The sequence below is a fragment of the Hibiscus syriacus genome, unplaced genomic scaffold (genome assembly GCF_006381635.1).
Source record: "Hibiscus syriacus cultivar Baekdansim isolate YM2019G1 unplaced genomic scaffold, ASM638163v2 tig00110346_pilon, whole genome shotgun sequence".
Taxonomy (NCBI): domain Eukaryota; kingdom Viridiplantae; phylum Streptophyta; class Magnoliopsida; order Malvales; family Malvaceae; genus Hibiscus; species Hibiscus syriacus.
Genome location: NW_024062697.1, coordinates 2,504,095 through 2,517,194, shown reverse-complemented (window position 1 = coordinate 2,517,194; position 13,100 = coordinate 2,504,095). Strand labels below are relative to the sequence as shown.

General features: G+C 36.2%; 2 long non-coding RNA genes and 1 pseudogene across 2 annotated transcripts; 1 reads left to right on the top strand and 2 right to left on the bottom strand.

Annotated features, from left to right (window-relative positions):
* Positions 1–1,241: 1,241 nt before the first annotated feature.
* Positions 1,242–2,233, bottom strand: LOC120120721. The gene is made up of 3 exons (XR_005515923.1): positions 1,927–2,233; positions 1,602–1,640; positions 1,242–1,396 (listed from the first exon to the last, which is right to left on the bottom strand). It is a non-coding gene; the product is annotated as an uncharacterized LOC120120721 (long non-coding RNA).
* Positions 2,234–2,658: 425 nt separating this feature from the next.
* On the bottom strand, positions 2,659–4,181 carry LOC120120720. The gene is made up of 3 exons (XR_005515922.1): positions 3,758–4,181; positions 2,878–2,966; positions 2,659–2,799 (listed from the first exon to the last, which is right to left on the bottom strand). It is a non-coding gene; the product is annotated as an uncharacterized LOC120120720 (long non-coding RNA).
* A 3,920-nt stretch (positions 4,182–8,101) lies between these two features.
* On the top strand, positions 8,102–10,352 carry LOC120120719 (annotated as a pseudogene).
* Positions 10,353–13,100: the final 2,748 nt, after the last annotated feature.

Genomic DNA, 13,100 nt, shown 5'->3' with positions numbered 1-13,100 from the left:
GGGGAGTCTAAGGTGTGTAGGCTGCACAAATCACTTTATGGACTAAAACAAGCCTCTAGGCAATGGAATTTGAAGCTAACAGAAGCATTGCTTATGGCTGGTTACATGCAGAGCAAATATGATTACTCAATGTTCACAAAACAGCAAGGTAGTGATATATTTGTTTTATTGGTGTATGTTGATGATCTTTTAATTACTGGTAGTAATGAAGTATTGATAGCAGAACTAAAGCATGTCTTGAATAAGAACTTCAAAATGAAGGATCTTGGAGAGATGAAATACTTTCTAGGATTAGAAGTTTTAAGGTCAAAAGCAGGGATTGTGTTGAATCAAATGAAGTATGCTTTAGAGTTGATTGAAGAAACTGGAGTAGGGGGAGCTAAACCAGCCTTGACTCCTCTAGAGCAGAACAAGAAGTTTACCACATTTGAGTATGATGAAGCAATTTGTAGTAATGAACAATTGTTACAAGACAAAACTGTTTTTCAGAGACTTATAGGTAGACTAATATATCTGACTCACACAAGGCCAGACATTGTCTATGCTGTTCATTTCCTCAGTCAGTTTATGCATAAACCAAAACAATCACATCTTGAAGCTGCAATGAGAGTGGTAAAATACATCAAGAAAAATCCAGGACAAGGGATTTTATTAAGTGCTACAAGTGAGTGCAGATTGATTGCCTATTGTGACTCTGACTGGGCTGCCTGTCCTATGACTAAAAGATCTATAACTGGTTTTTGCATTAAGCTTGGAATGTCTCCAATTTCTTGAAAATCCAAGAAGCAACACACTGTTGCACGCTCCTCTGCAGAAGCTGAATATAGAAGCATGGCAGGGACGGCTGCAGAAATAGTTTGGCTGAAGGGTTTGTTGGGAGAATTGGGGTTGAAAAACATAGCACAAGCTAAGCTAATGTGTGATAATAAAGCAGCCTTACAAATAGCAGCTAATCCAGTTTTCCATGAGAGAACCAAACACATTGAGATAGACTGTCACTTTGTCAGAGAGAAGATTCAAGAAGGCTTGATACAAACAGAACACATCAAGACAGGAGAACAACAAGCAGATTTGATGACTAAAGCCTTGGGTGTACTTCAACATGAATATCTAGTTTCCAAGTTGGGATTTAAAGACCTCTTTACAACCACCAACTTGAGGGGGAGTGTAGAAAGTGTTAACTGTTTTTAAGTATTGTTACACATTCTGTTAGATTGTTAGTTATTAGTTATTGAGTTAGTTACAGGAAATTGTTTATATAAAGGACCTTAATTGAAAGTATGATGAATAAAGTATAATTCTTCCCAGACTTCATTTTTGACACTTCCATGAGTATCCGATGAAGCTTACGATTCTCCTTCATAATTTCTTCAATGATTTGCTGATGTTTCAACACCTGAATGAAAGTAGAAATTTCAGTACAAACGCATTTCTAAACAAGATGAATACAAACATGAACCATACGCGCATTGAAACCTAACATCTGCCATGCATAAATCCTTTTGACAAATGGCTACTGCTAAGGTCCAACATGCATAATTGTGTTTTTCTGCTAAATAATCTCTGAACTTACCAAAGGTCGAAAAAAAAAGGGGAATTACCAGTAGAAGCATGTTGTTTTCAGTTCGCAACCGCCCGACCTACAAAACAACCAAACCCAAGGTAATAATTGCTTCTGCTTACTGCGATAAATGATAATCAAAACCGAAACAAATGCAACTGCTTGTTGTATGTTAAAGAATATTCTTTTGTTAGCCTTCCATTCCCAGCTACTCTTTTCAATTGCCGAAGTGAAATGATATTTTCTCTTAAAAACAAATGAGCGAATCTCAAGCATAATATTGCACATATTTAACCCATACACCTTTATAAGATTTTATAGAAATGAAATTCCACATGCATAAGCATAAGCATAGCTTTGCATACCAGTTCGTTTAGGCTAGTTTCATCTTCCTTCAAAACCGGATTTTGCAGAAAACTATTTAAGAATCTTTTCTCTTCGAGTTCCAAAGGATGTTTCAATGGGAGATTTTGATGATTCTTGTTAATAAGCCAAACCTCTGCTCATATTTCCAGGTCCGGGCAAGCCTTGAGATTTAGGATCTGCTTGACCAAATAGGTTTTGGGAGGGTTCATTTGTTGCTGTCAAACCACTTTGAATGGGTACGGGTAAAGCATTTTCATTGAAGGGTGAATTGGAAGCCATTCCAAACTTCATCATCAATGTTGCCATTGTTTCCTAAAAGTTTCAGATTATAAGTTTAGATACACTTAAGAAAAATCACAATAAAGAAACAAATACTATATAAAAAATTATACATACCATAATACAACATTGAATTTGATGCACCACCCTGGGCTTCACAGCAAGTCCTATAATGCAAACAACTTTTGCTATAAAAAACGCATTTCTAGTTCATATGATTGACAATGAGTATCGAATTATTTGTAGCATAGGGATAAAGATATCAATGTCGGTTTAAAGATTGAAAGCAGAGCTGGTTCGATGACTATACTCATTTTGTAGAGGCTTATCACATAGAACTTTCATACAAAAGAATAAATTGAATTAACTATTTGAGAGAAATAATCAGCAATTCCTATAATCTTGGAATATTAATCACACATACTGTCAATACCATGATACATTATAATCAATATTATAATAAGTACTCGGCTATTTCTTCTCAACATGATTGCAGACCAACACCAAAACCATGGCCGAGACCAACTCCACATCCAATCCCAGCTTGAGTGTTCTTAGCTCCCAATTTCAATAACTAAAAAACATGAGAAAGACTACATAAGCAGATCGGGAAATATCAAACAAGCAAAATCAATGTCAATGACGAACATAAAGTTGTGTATGTAACTTACAACACCGTTTACATGTCTGCTAACACCAGAAAATGCATTCGTTGCTCCTCTAGTTGCAGTCATAACTTGGCCCAGCATAGGTATCGCACCTGATTATATACCATAGTTAACACAAGATCAGTGAAAGAATACTCATTCATTCTTGATCCTAGATGCAACTATGTGATGAAATATTATTGATGGCCGTAAATAGAAATTCCAGAACTTGTATGAATCTATAGGTATTAACCAAAAAGGCTAACTCACAGAGCATATTTTTTAAAGAATATATAGCAACACACAGAGGATAAAACAAAAGCAGCTAAGGGCATGGAACAGGATTGCTATTTAGCAAATTTAACGTCCAACAATTATGAATTCCTTGACGGCATACACTTCCACGGAGATCCTGAAATGGCTAACCCTAGAATCCATTCACTGTAGGCAACTTTAAGATGTTTTGTTTTTCGTATCGGAGTCTCAGTATATATTGTGCAAAACACCATCACAATACGAAAGTGATACCAAATGGTAATAATGCCTAGGATTTAAATTAAAAACTTGGACTAACAAATGGTAATGCTAAAACCACTCTGACAAAAATGTTCAAACTTTAACAATCTATAAATCAATGATTACACCATTTCAAAAACTATAAACATCCATACAAAAGCTACTATTCATCCACTTGCACACATTTTTCCCATCACAAAACATAGCCAATATGCTTAAGGAAACAAAACAAAAGAAAGTGATGCCAAAACAGATACAAGTTTCCACGGGAAGAAAAATGGAAAAATTGTCATCATTCTTGGGAGAAAACAGAACACCTCAGTTCATCTTCACAAAAAGTCAATGAATCCATGTATATGTAAAGAAAGTTGAGACTTATGAGCAGTACCTAGATTTAACGGGCGACCCACGCCAATACCACAACCAATTCCAAAGCCAATGAATACTTGACCCACTTTCAGAGTTGATGGATTCTGTAATCTGATTCCATAAAGCCTTTTCTTTGATTGGTTGATGCCACCGATTTATTGTCACAACGATCGATACTACTCTCCATCGTTCAAATCTCTTTGAGCATTAAAGATTCGCATAGGAAAATCACTTGCGCAGATGGGTATCTTTTTCATGTTCATCCTGCTGCTCCTTTTGAAAGGGCTGGAAATCTGGGCTGTGGGTATTTGTTTACTTGGTGGGTCGAGGTGGAGTGATTGTAAGGGATGGGAAGTGAAAACCAGAAAGCATAAATCCATACAATTAGGTATTGAAGTTGCAAGTTCACACCGACTCAGTTTCTGTTACCTACCAATTTGATTAGTTCGATTGACTCGTAAAATCTTATCACTAAACCAGCAACTTTATAGAGATGGTAATAAGTTGGAGTGGGTAGGATTTTTTTGTTATCTTCGATCTGAAAAATATATTTTTTTCATTCAAACTCGACTTGAATGGAATATTTTTCTACTCAATTTTGATCTAACCCGACATTTTGAGGTATAAACTCAATTTGAATTGGCATAAAATATGGACCTAATTTAAAAGTATTATAAAAAGAGGAACTATTATAGTAATTATCTATAAATTTATATAAAAAGAGTAATACTATTATCCAAGTCGGGTCAAAAATTTCTCATCCTCCACCTCCCTGGACCTGAAACCTTTTAAAAGAAAATTGATCTTATCCGATCGAGTCCTATCAAAATTTATCTCTTTTGAATTGAATTATGATCCCTAAATTCATAGGCAATTTTGGAGCTCGAGTTAGACTTACGATTAGAGAAAATTGTCTTTATCATCTAATATTCTTTCCCAGCTAAAATCTGGCTCAACATGAACCAACAACCACCATTTCATCTCTGCCACATATTCCCAATGACATTTGGGGCCATTTGGATCAAGAATTTTATTATTCCACCCAGGAATATTTTTTTCCTGATTAATATACCCATGTTTGGATATACAAGATTCCCAAGTGAGGGTAATATTATAATACTAACAGTAAAATTTTGTGGGTTTATTCCGAGAATGTTATTCCCATATGTGTCTTAGGTATAATTTTATTACCGGGCTTAAGGGCTAAAATACTATTCTTTTCCCCGTGAATTTGCCTCTGCGATATCTTCTTCTCCCGTGAGCTTGCCTGCGAAAAAATCGTTGTTTTCCCATTGAGATTCTCCTTGTAAGACTTTTTCTCCACTCCCTTTCATTTATTTTGCTTTCCCCAACTTGTTCCTTATAAGGACTTTCGTCCTTCTCACTTCCCTGTCTTTTTCTATTCAAATTTTTTTGTTATTCTCATCTCTGTTTTTCTGTTCTTCTCATCTCTGTGTTTGGCAATTGCTGAACATTGATTCTGGAGTTGGAATTAATTTCATATGCATAACACAATAGATTTCAATCTTCCACCATTCAAGAAATTAGCGGGTCTTTCTTCATTTCTATATTTTCATTTTCTATGATTTTATTGGTTGATTTTATAGAATATGGTTAGGGTACTCATTTTCTTTTTGATTTTTTATTCTATGATTTAGGGTTTAGTTTGTGCAATTGGTGAAATGCAAGTTTGATTCAGTTGTTGTTCTTACCATTTATTTTGCATAAGTCATAGTTTGCTGAACTTTTTTAGTTTTTGTTTTCCAGTTTGGTTTATTCAAACACCTGGAAGTCACATGGAAACTGGAGGATCGTTGGCACATGCAATAAGAAAGCCAACGCTTACGCAAAAGGCTATTATACACCAAAAGTTTGGGAGTAAAGCTTCTTATTCAGTAGAGGAAGTAGAGGAACCTACTCAAAATGGATGCCCAGGATTGGCAATCCTTCAGAAGGGGCCTTGCCTTTATCGATGTACCTTGGAGCTTCCGGATTTTACTGTTGTGTTTGAGTCCTTTAGGGGGATGAAAAAAAACTAAAACAAAGTGAGTTCCACGCTGCGACGATCTCTGTCACTATGGGGATTGATATATTCCACGAAAATGCCCATCCTCTTTACTTACCTATTTACTGTTAAACACCAAAACCCCAAAGCTTCGGTTCCCGTAATCTTCCCGATTATGGATGTTGATCCTCGTCTATATGAACAAATTGTAAGTTTTTTAATCTTTTCTCCCATTATGTTTTTCAGTTCTAAAATTTGGGTTCTTTTCGCCAAATGTTGATATTGTTTTATGCATTCAATATGTTTGGTTAATTGCATTGTTGCAGAATTTTTGTTTTCCTAGAATAATCCCAAGCCTGATGTATTTTCTTTCTTTATTGAATTATAAGAAGTTAGGGTATTGTGCAATTATGTTGTTTAATCAGTTTGGTGTAGTTTAATGGGTTCATATGGATTTTTGTTAACTATGAGGGTTCGTTAGGGTTTTTAGATTTTCTCTCTATTTAGGTTGAAACTAATTCCAAGAACAATTTTGTAATAATGGATTCTGAATTAATTGTGGGTTATATTAAATGTGCATTCGATTGGTTTTGCAGTAGTTCTAATATGTAAGGCTCTTGGGGTTATCCTGTTATGGTTGACCTATAAATGGGATAGGAAGTGAACCTTTACTCTTGGATAGAACCTTGATGTTGACCTTATGCATCAGTATTAATAAGAGTATACACTATACAAAAGTTGTATGTGGTACTGGGCTCAGTATTAATAAGAGTATCAAGTAAAAGACCATACCAACAGCAGAACCAACTCTTTGTAGAACACCCAGTTGACTTTCTTCAGAAAAAATATAATAAGCAACACTACTAGATGGAAGACGAGGTCGCATTATGTAACTGAGAAGCAATCTGCGAACTACCAAATTAACCAGAAACTTTCATGCTAACCAAAGAATGAGTAAGTAAATTTGAAATTTTTGGAGCAAAATATCATGCTAAGGTCTTAACTTATAACCTGAGACATTGCAGCATCAAGAAAAGGGTTTATATCTTTTAGCCTTGGGGTTGGACTAGAAAGAAGTTGAGTTGACATCGCAACAAGCATGAAGTTGAGCAACTCCTGGTGTAAAAGGGATGTCGTAGGATTTGCGAGGAAAATAATGTAATATTAGGAGAAAATTAAGCAGAAATGCCAATGTAAAAAAATGCATTATTAAGCCTTGGTGTACCTTACATCTATTGTACCAATGAAGGTAAGCACATTATGCATTACAAGATTCTCAATCTTTTGATCTAGACATTATAAATAAAAATCAAGTCATGACGCGATTCATCAGTAAATAATGACTTGTCAAGATACTCATTTACAAACTTCAATTTCAAAACTCACGAACAGATAAGGATGAAGAGCCAAATAGTTACAGATTTACCAGTCATGAAATCCTTAGGAACCGATTCATTTTCATGAAGAGACAAGCATAACTTCTTCATGTTGTCACTCTGTGAATTCTCAATTATGTACCTCAAAAAAACCGATGAAATATACACCGCATTAATGGCCTTCAAATAAACCGGAGAGGAAGCACCAGATGTTAGAATTGCCTCTTGTAAACACCATGAAAGGTGAATCAAAACCTTATGCTGACCTTATGCCCAGTATGTTCTTTCAAGTCTGAATTCTTTATGGTTCTACTACTTATTCTTTTTTTCGAAATCATTGTATAGTGTATACACAAATTCATTCCATTATGCATGCATGACCTAGCACGTAAATAACATTCCAATTTGTATAATATTTATAACATTCACTTCAAATAAATTTAAAGGCACCAATGCAGGGAAATTTGGAAGCTATTTTGTGTGGAAAATATTACCCAACGGAATCATCGTCATGGTCGATTCAATATCATAGTGAAAGTTAAAAATCCCTAAATTAAACATGATATATTTTTTATACAAATTATGTTGAAGTAAAATTTTAATATATTTTTCAAATAAATTATGTAAAACTTAATATTAATTAAAATTATACATGATATATTTAAATAATAAAATAATATATTATCGATTATTTTTTATATAAATAATTTTTATTTAAATATATTATCGATGAATTTTTATATAAATAATTTTTATTTAAATAATTAGAATTTCACACCTTAAATAATATAGAACAAGGTTAATTTGGTAAAATATACATTCCAGTAATCTTTTATTCCTTCAACCAAATACGGTAATCTTACATTCCTGTCAAACCAATCAAACACAGTAATGTAACATTCCTAGTAATCCTATTCCCTGATAATCTTTTATTCCCACTGGTAATCTTACATTCCGTGAACCAAACGCACCCATAGTGTTAAAATTATGGGGTTTTCTCTAATCTCAAACCCATCATAAACTTTGAACCCTTCACACGGCATAACCATGGCAATGGCCTCTTCCCATATGCATCCCAATTCTCCTATGCCACTACCTTCTTTGTACAATTCTCAAGGTAGAGGAGTTTTGCAGAGAAGTCGGTATCGAGCTCAACCCAGAACCAAAACCATCCGCTCGGTTATCATAAAAGCTTCAGCTGATGTTCGAAAGGAGTATATTGTCATCGTCGGAGCTGGGATTGCCGGCCTCGCCACTGCAGTGTCCCTTCACAGGTCTAAAGAAAACAAAAAGCTATGAACTTTCCTCTCATATTTCAGCATTTAAGTTATGATTTTGAATTTTTGATGTTAAAAGATTAAACACACCAGGCTAGGAATTGGGTCGGTGGTTCTTGAGCAAGCAGAGTCACTTAGAACTGGTGGAACCTCACTTACCCTTTTCAAGAACGGCTGGAGGGTATTGGATTCCATTGATGTTGCAGACAATCTGAGGAGCCAGTTCCTTGAAATCGAAGGGTATGTGTCAATTTCACAAGCTTCTTGTTTGCAATTATTTTAGTGATTTGAATGTAATGGAAATTATATGAAACCAAAAGAAGGCTTCAGAGTCGTATTCTGAACTTGTTCATTGCATCAGCCGTACAGGATGGCGGTGAATTCAGAGGATGGAAGGGAGTTACGCTCCTTCAGATTCAAAGATGAAGATTAAACGTAATAAAACTTCAATGTTCCTTGAGACAATAGTTTCTTTGTCACGATCTCTCAACCAATAAGATATTCTCATCTCCTTAGACAGTGTTACACCGGCATCGTTAAGCTGACATTCCGGCCACCCTCAAGTCCATCACCTGAAGGTGGTTTGCGATGTTCACACTCAGAACCTTCCTATATGTGAGTCTACTTTGCAACTCCAGTACCATTTGATCATCAAATGGTACTATGGTTGTGAAAAAAAGACGCTGTAAGAGGTTCTAGGTTTGAAACTGAGAGCATACTTTCAGGCAACAGTCTTGAGGGGGCTTTGGACTGGGTCGTGTTCACGACCCTGATGTAGCACTACCTTGAAAATGAAAGCATCTTGTCTGTCAATAGGTTGTGACACTTCATTCCATCAAAAAGATATTGATCGCTTGACGCTTGCAACCAAGAAGTCCGTGCAGTGGAGAGGAGAATACTACTGGAGACGCTTGCCAATGAGTTACCACCTGAGATAGTTCGATTTTCTTCCATGTTAGCAAATATCAACTCCAGTGAAAATGGTGAAACTCTTTTGGAACTTACGGATGGCACCAGATTACTTGCAAAAGTTAGTTAACCTTAACCTCAAGTTTCGGCATTGCTCGCCCCCGGAACTGTGTAAAAGGAAATCAATTGAATATTGTTTCTTTGACAGATAGTTATCGGCTGCGATGGAATTCGGTCTCCAATAGCCAAGTGGATGGGTTTCTCTGAGCTGAGGTATGTAGGGCATTGTCCTTTCCGCCGACTCGGATTTTTCCCCGATGGGCAGCCATTTGCAGCAAATGTTAACTAAATCTATGGAAGAGGTTTGCGTGCTGGATATGTTCCAATATCTCCTACAAAAGTTTACTGGTTTATCTGCTATAACAGCCCCTCTCCAGGTTCTTTTTGACTGTAGAATTCAACCATAAATGAAATTGCGAATTATTTTGACACACCAATTCTTCTGGCATGGCTGTTACAGGTCCAAAGATCACTGATCCATTGTTGTTGAGGGAGCAAGCAAAAGAGCTTGTAAGCAACTGGCCTCGAGCTGCTTAGATTGATTGATCTTAGCCCGGATGAGACAATAAGCAAGACCCCACTAGTTGATCGCTGGTTATGGCCGGGTTTAAGCCCTCCTGCTTCAGCCGGCAAAGTTGTGTTGGTTGGTGATGCATGGCATCCGATGACTCCTAATCTGGGACAAAGTTCTTGTTGTGCTTTAGAGGATTCAATTATTCTCACAAGGAAGTTAGCTGATGCAATTAAATCTGGACCTGCATCTGTAGAAGATGCAATCAGGGCATATGGAGAGGAAAGATGGCCCCGAGTCTTTCCGTTAACCATACGGGCAAATCTTGTGGGATCTCTTTTGCAGTGGGATAATCAACTTGTCTGTGCTGTTCGTAACAGCATTGTCATACCTAAACTGGTTAGACTTGGACCAGTGCTTGATCACACAAATCTTGAGTTTGAGCTTCTCAAAGTATAAACATGTAAGATGTCAAGACTATAAGTAGCATGAAGGTTAAATGCAGCTTCACAGCAAAATTACACTTCGTTTTCCTTTTGAAGCTGCCAAGAAGGTTAAATGCACCTTCATTGCCATTTGAGGCTTTTCCGTCCATCATCAATGAATGAATCATGTGAAAACTACAGTGGTATTATTTATAAATTAGGCAATGTTACTCATCCCTAGTCTCCTTTTATATTGAAAAGAGATGCGTTGTCCAGAAATGACCGAACAACCACGTTGAATTCAGGGAAGAAAAACGAGTAACATGTTACAGTTGGAAAATATGCAGCACATTATGGTTGTATCAAAGCAGGAGTTAATAAGACCTTTATCTACATTAAGAAGGTCGTCCATCTTACATAGTTGAATCTCCACTGATCATGGTACCCGCAAATCGATATTCTATGGCACAAATTCAAGTATCCACTCCATTCAAAGAGGTTGTTCTGAAGTCTCATGTTTGAAGCGGACAAGTGAAAGGAATTTAGCAAGACTTCTTGCTCGGAAACTGTTGAAGATATCAAACCATGAACATGAATAGCAAGATTGAATAAATTAATGTTTCCCATCAATTAAAAATACTAACTTGTTAACAGCATTCAAGCCAGAAGTAAATGGCATTTTGCATATCATAAACGTAAACCCATTAAATTTTCGTCTCGTGCATATGTAACATCGCAAAGTGCATGAAAACACCTGCATTTTACAAAAAATAAAAAAAGTTTTCCAGAAGCAAATGAATATCAAGTTATCTATTTGAAAAGATAAGAGTTACATCCATTCTTTGATAACCTCTCAGGTTATGCATACCACTTCTTTTGTGGAACAGAAGCCCTTGAGCTCCAATTTTTGAATTAGATCATCCCATGAACCAAAGACTTTTGATTTCGCTATCAATCTTCATACCCTTGATTCTGCAAATAATTCAATAGTACACTAAAAAAATGAGACTATAAAGTCAAAATGTAATTTTATACTATATCTAACTTCAATATACCTTGTAGACACCCGTTTTTGTCCGGGTTTTTTTTATCGTTATTTTATTATTATTATTATTATTATCGTCATCTTATTATTTTATTATTATTTATTATTACATATTTTTTTTTTTTTTTTTTTTGCAGGCCAAAGCCCAATACAACAAGGCCCAACCAAGGCCCAAGCACGAGCCCAAGTAATTAGGGTTTTAAACCCTAAACCTATCATCATTCAGCCGCCGCCGCCGCTTCTGTCGGACTTCCAGCCGCGCCGCCGTCACTTTTCCGGCCCACTCCGATGGTCCAGCCGCCGTTCCCGCGCCACCATCGTCATCTACAGTGAAAAATCAATCAAACAGCAACCCCATCAGTGACTAAATCAACCAAAAACCAAACCCCAAATTAAAATACCAATAAATCCCTAAATATTCGGGATTTATATCTTACAAAATCAGAGAAGGACATGGGCTATTCTAGACATCATCATCTCACCAAACGAAGCAAAATCGACCATAAATCAAGCAGATATCAGAAAAAAGGGGGGGTCATTCGGTTGGTAAAAAAAACAGAGAGAAGAACAAGAGAGGATTCGGGAGGCCAGAGAAAAAAAAAGAAGAAGAAAAAAACATATATTCGAGACAAAAAAAAATAGATGAAGGGAGGAGATTTTTACCTTTCTAGGGTCTTCATTGGAGTCCCTAACTGTTGAGTTTAGATTGAGAGGATGCTGCGGTGTTCTTCGAGCCTTATGAGGCTCGGTTGAACCATGGGTAATAGAGGGTGAGGAACCGGAGGTCTTTGGGGGTTTATTTAGTCCCTGTGGCCACCGATCTACGGTGGCCAGGGAGCCCTTGGTGCTCTGTTCTCCTCGTGGTGAGGAAGCAAGAGGGAAAGGGGAGAGTATAAAGGGAGAGATGAGAGCGGCTGAGAGAGGAAAGTGAATGGGAAATAGGGTTTCAGAACCCTTATTGGGTCTTATAGCCTTCAAGCAAAACGGCGTCGTTTGACCAAGGGAGTCTGAGCGTCCGCAAAAGGGTATAACTACACTTTTAATCCCTGTGACTTTGTAAACTTACGCGTGTTTCTTCAAGGTTTGGGGGGGTAAATCTTAGTTTAGGTCCCTCCTGGTTTGTAACATCTCGTTGTAGCCATTAATGAAATCTCATAATATTTTATTTGGGCATTTATATTTTCCTTTTTATTTTAGTCCTATTTATATTAGTATTTTGTATGTTTAAATATTTAGATTTTAGCTGTTAATCTTGTGTATTATTCATTTTGGTCATCATATTATGTTTCTATTTGTTTCATTTTTGATATAATATTTGCTCACATTTCGTTTTAATCACTATTTGTTCACTAATGTGTGTAGGGTAAATAATTGTTTTGAGCCCCGATTTGTGAATGAGCTCATCCTAGTCCTTATTTGGTTATTGATGTCTTTGATGATTTTTGATTTCGTAAGGAAGTTTTGTTAACTTTCTTTTTAGTCCCTAGTTGTTGGCATATTGATTTTATTTTTATTTTTATTCTAATTTGACCACTAATTTATGGTACTTTCATTTTGGTCACTAGATTTATGGTTAATCACGATTTAGATACCTATCTTTACCATGTTGTTCATTATAGTCACCAGGAGGTTCATGTTATTTGTTTATTCTGATATTGACATTCTGTTTTATTGTGTTTCAATTTGGTCACTATGTATACTATGTTGCTTATTATGAATTTAACTACTGATTTTATTCTTTTTCATTTTAGCCA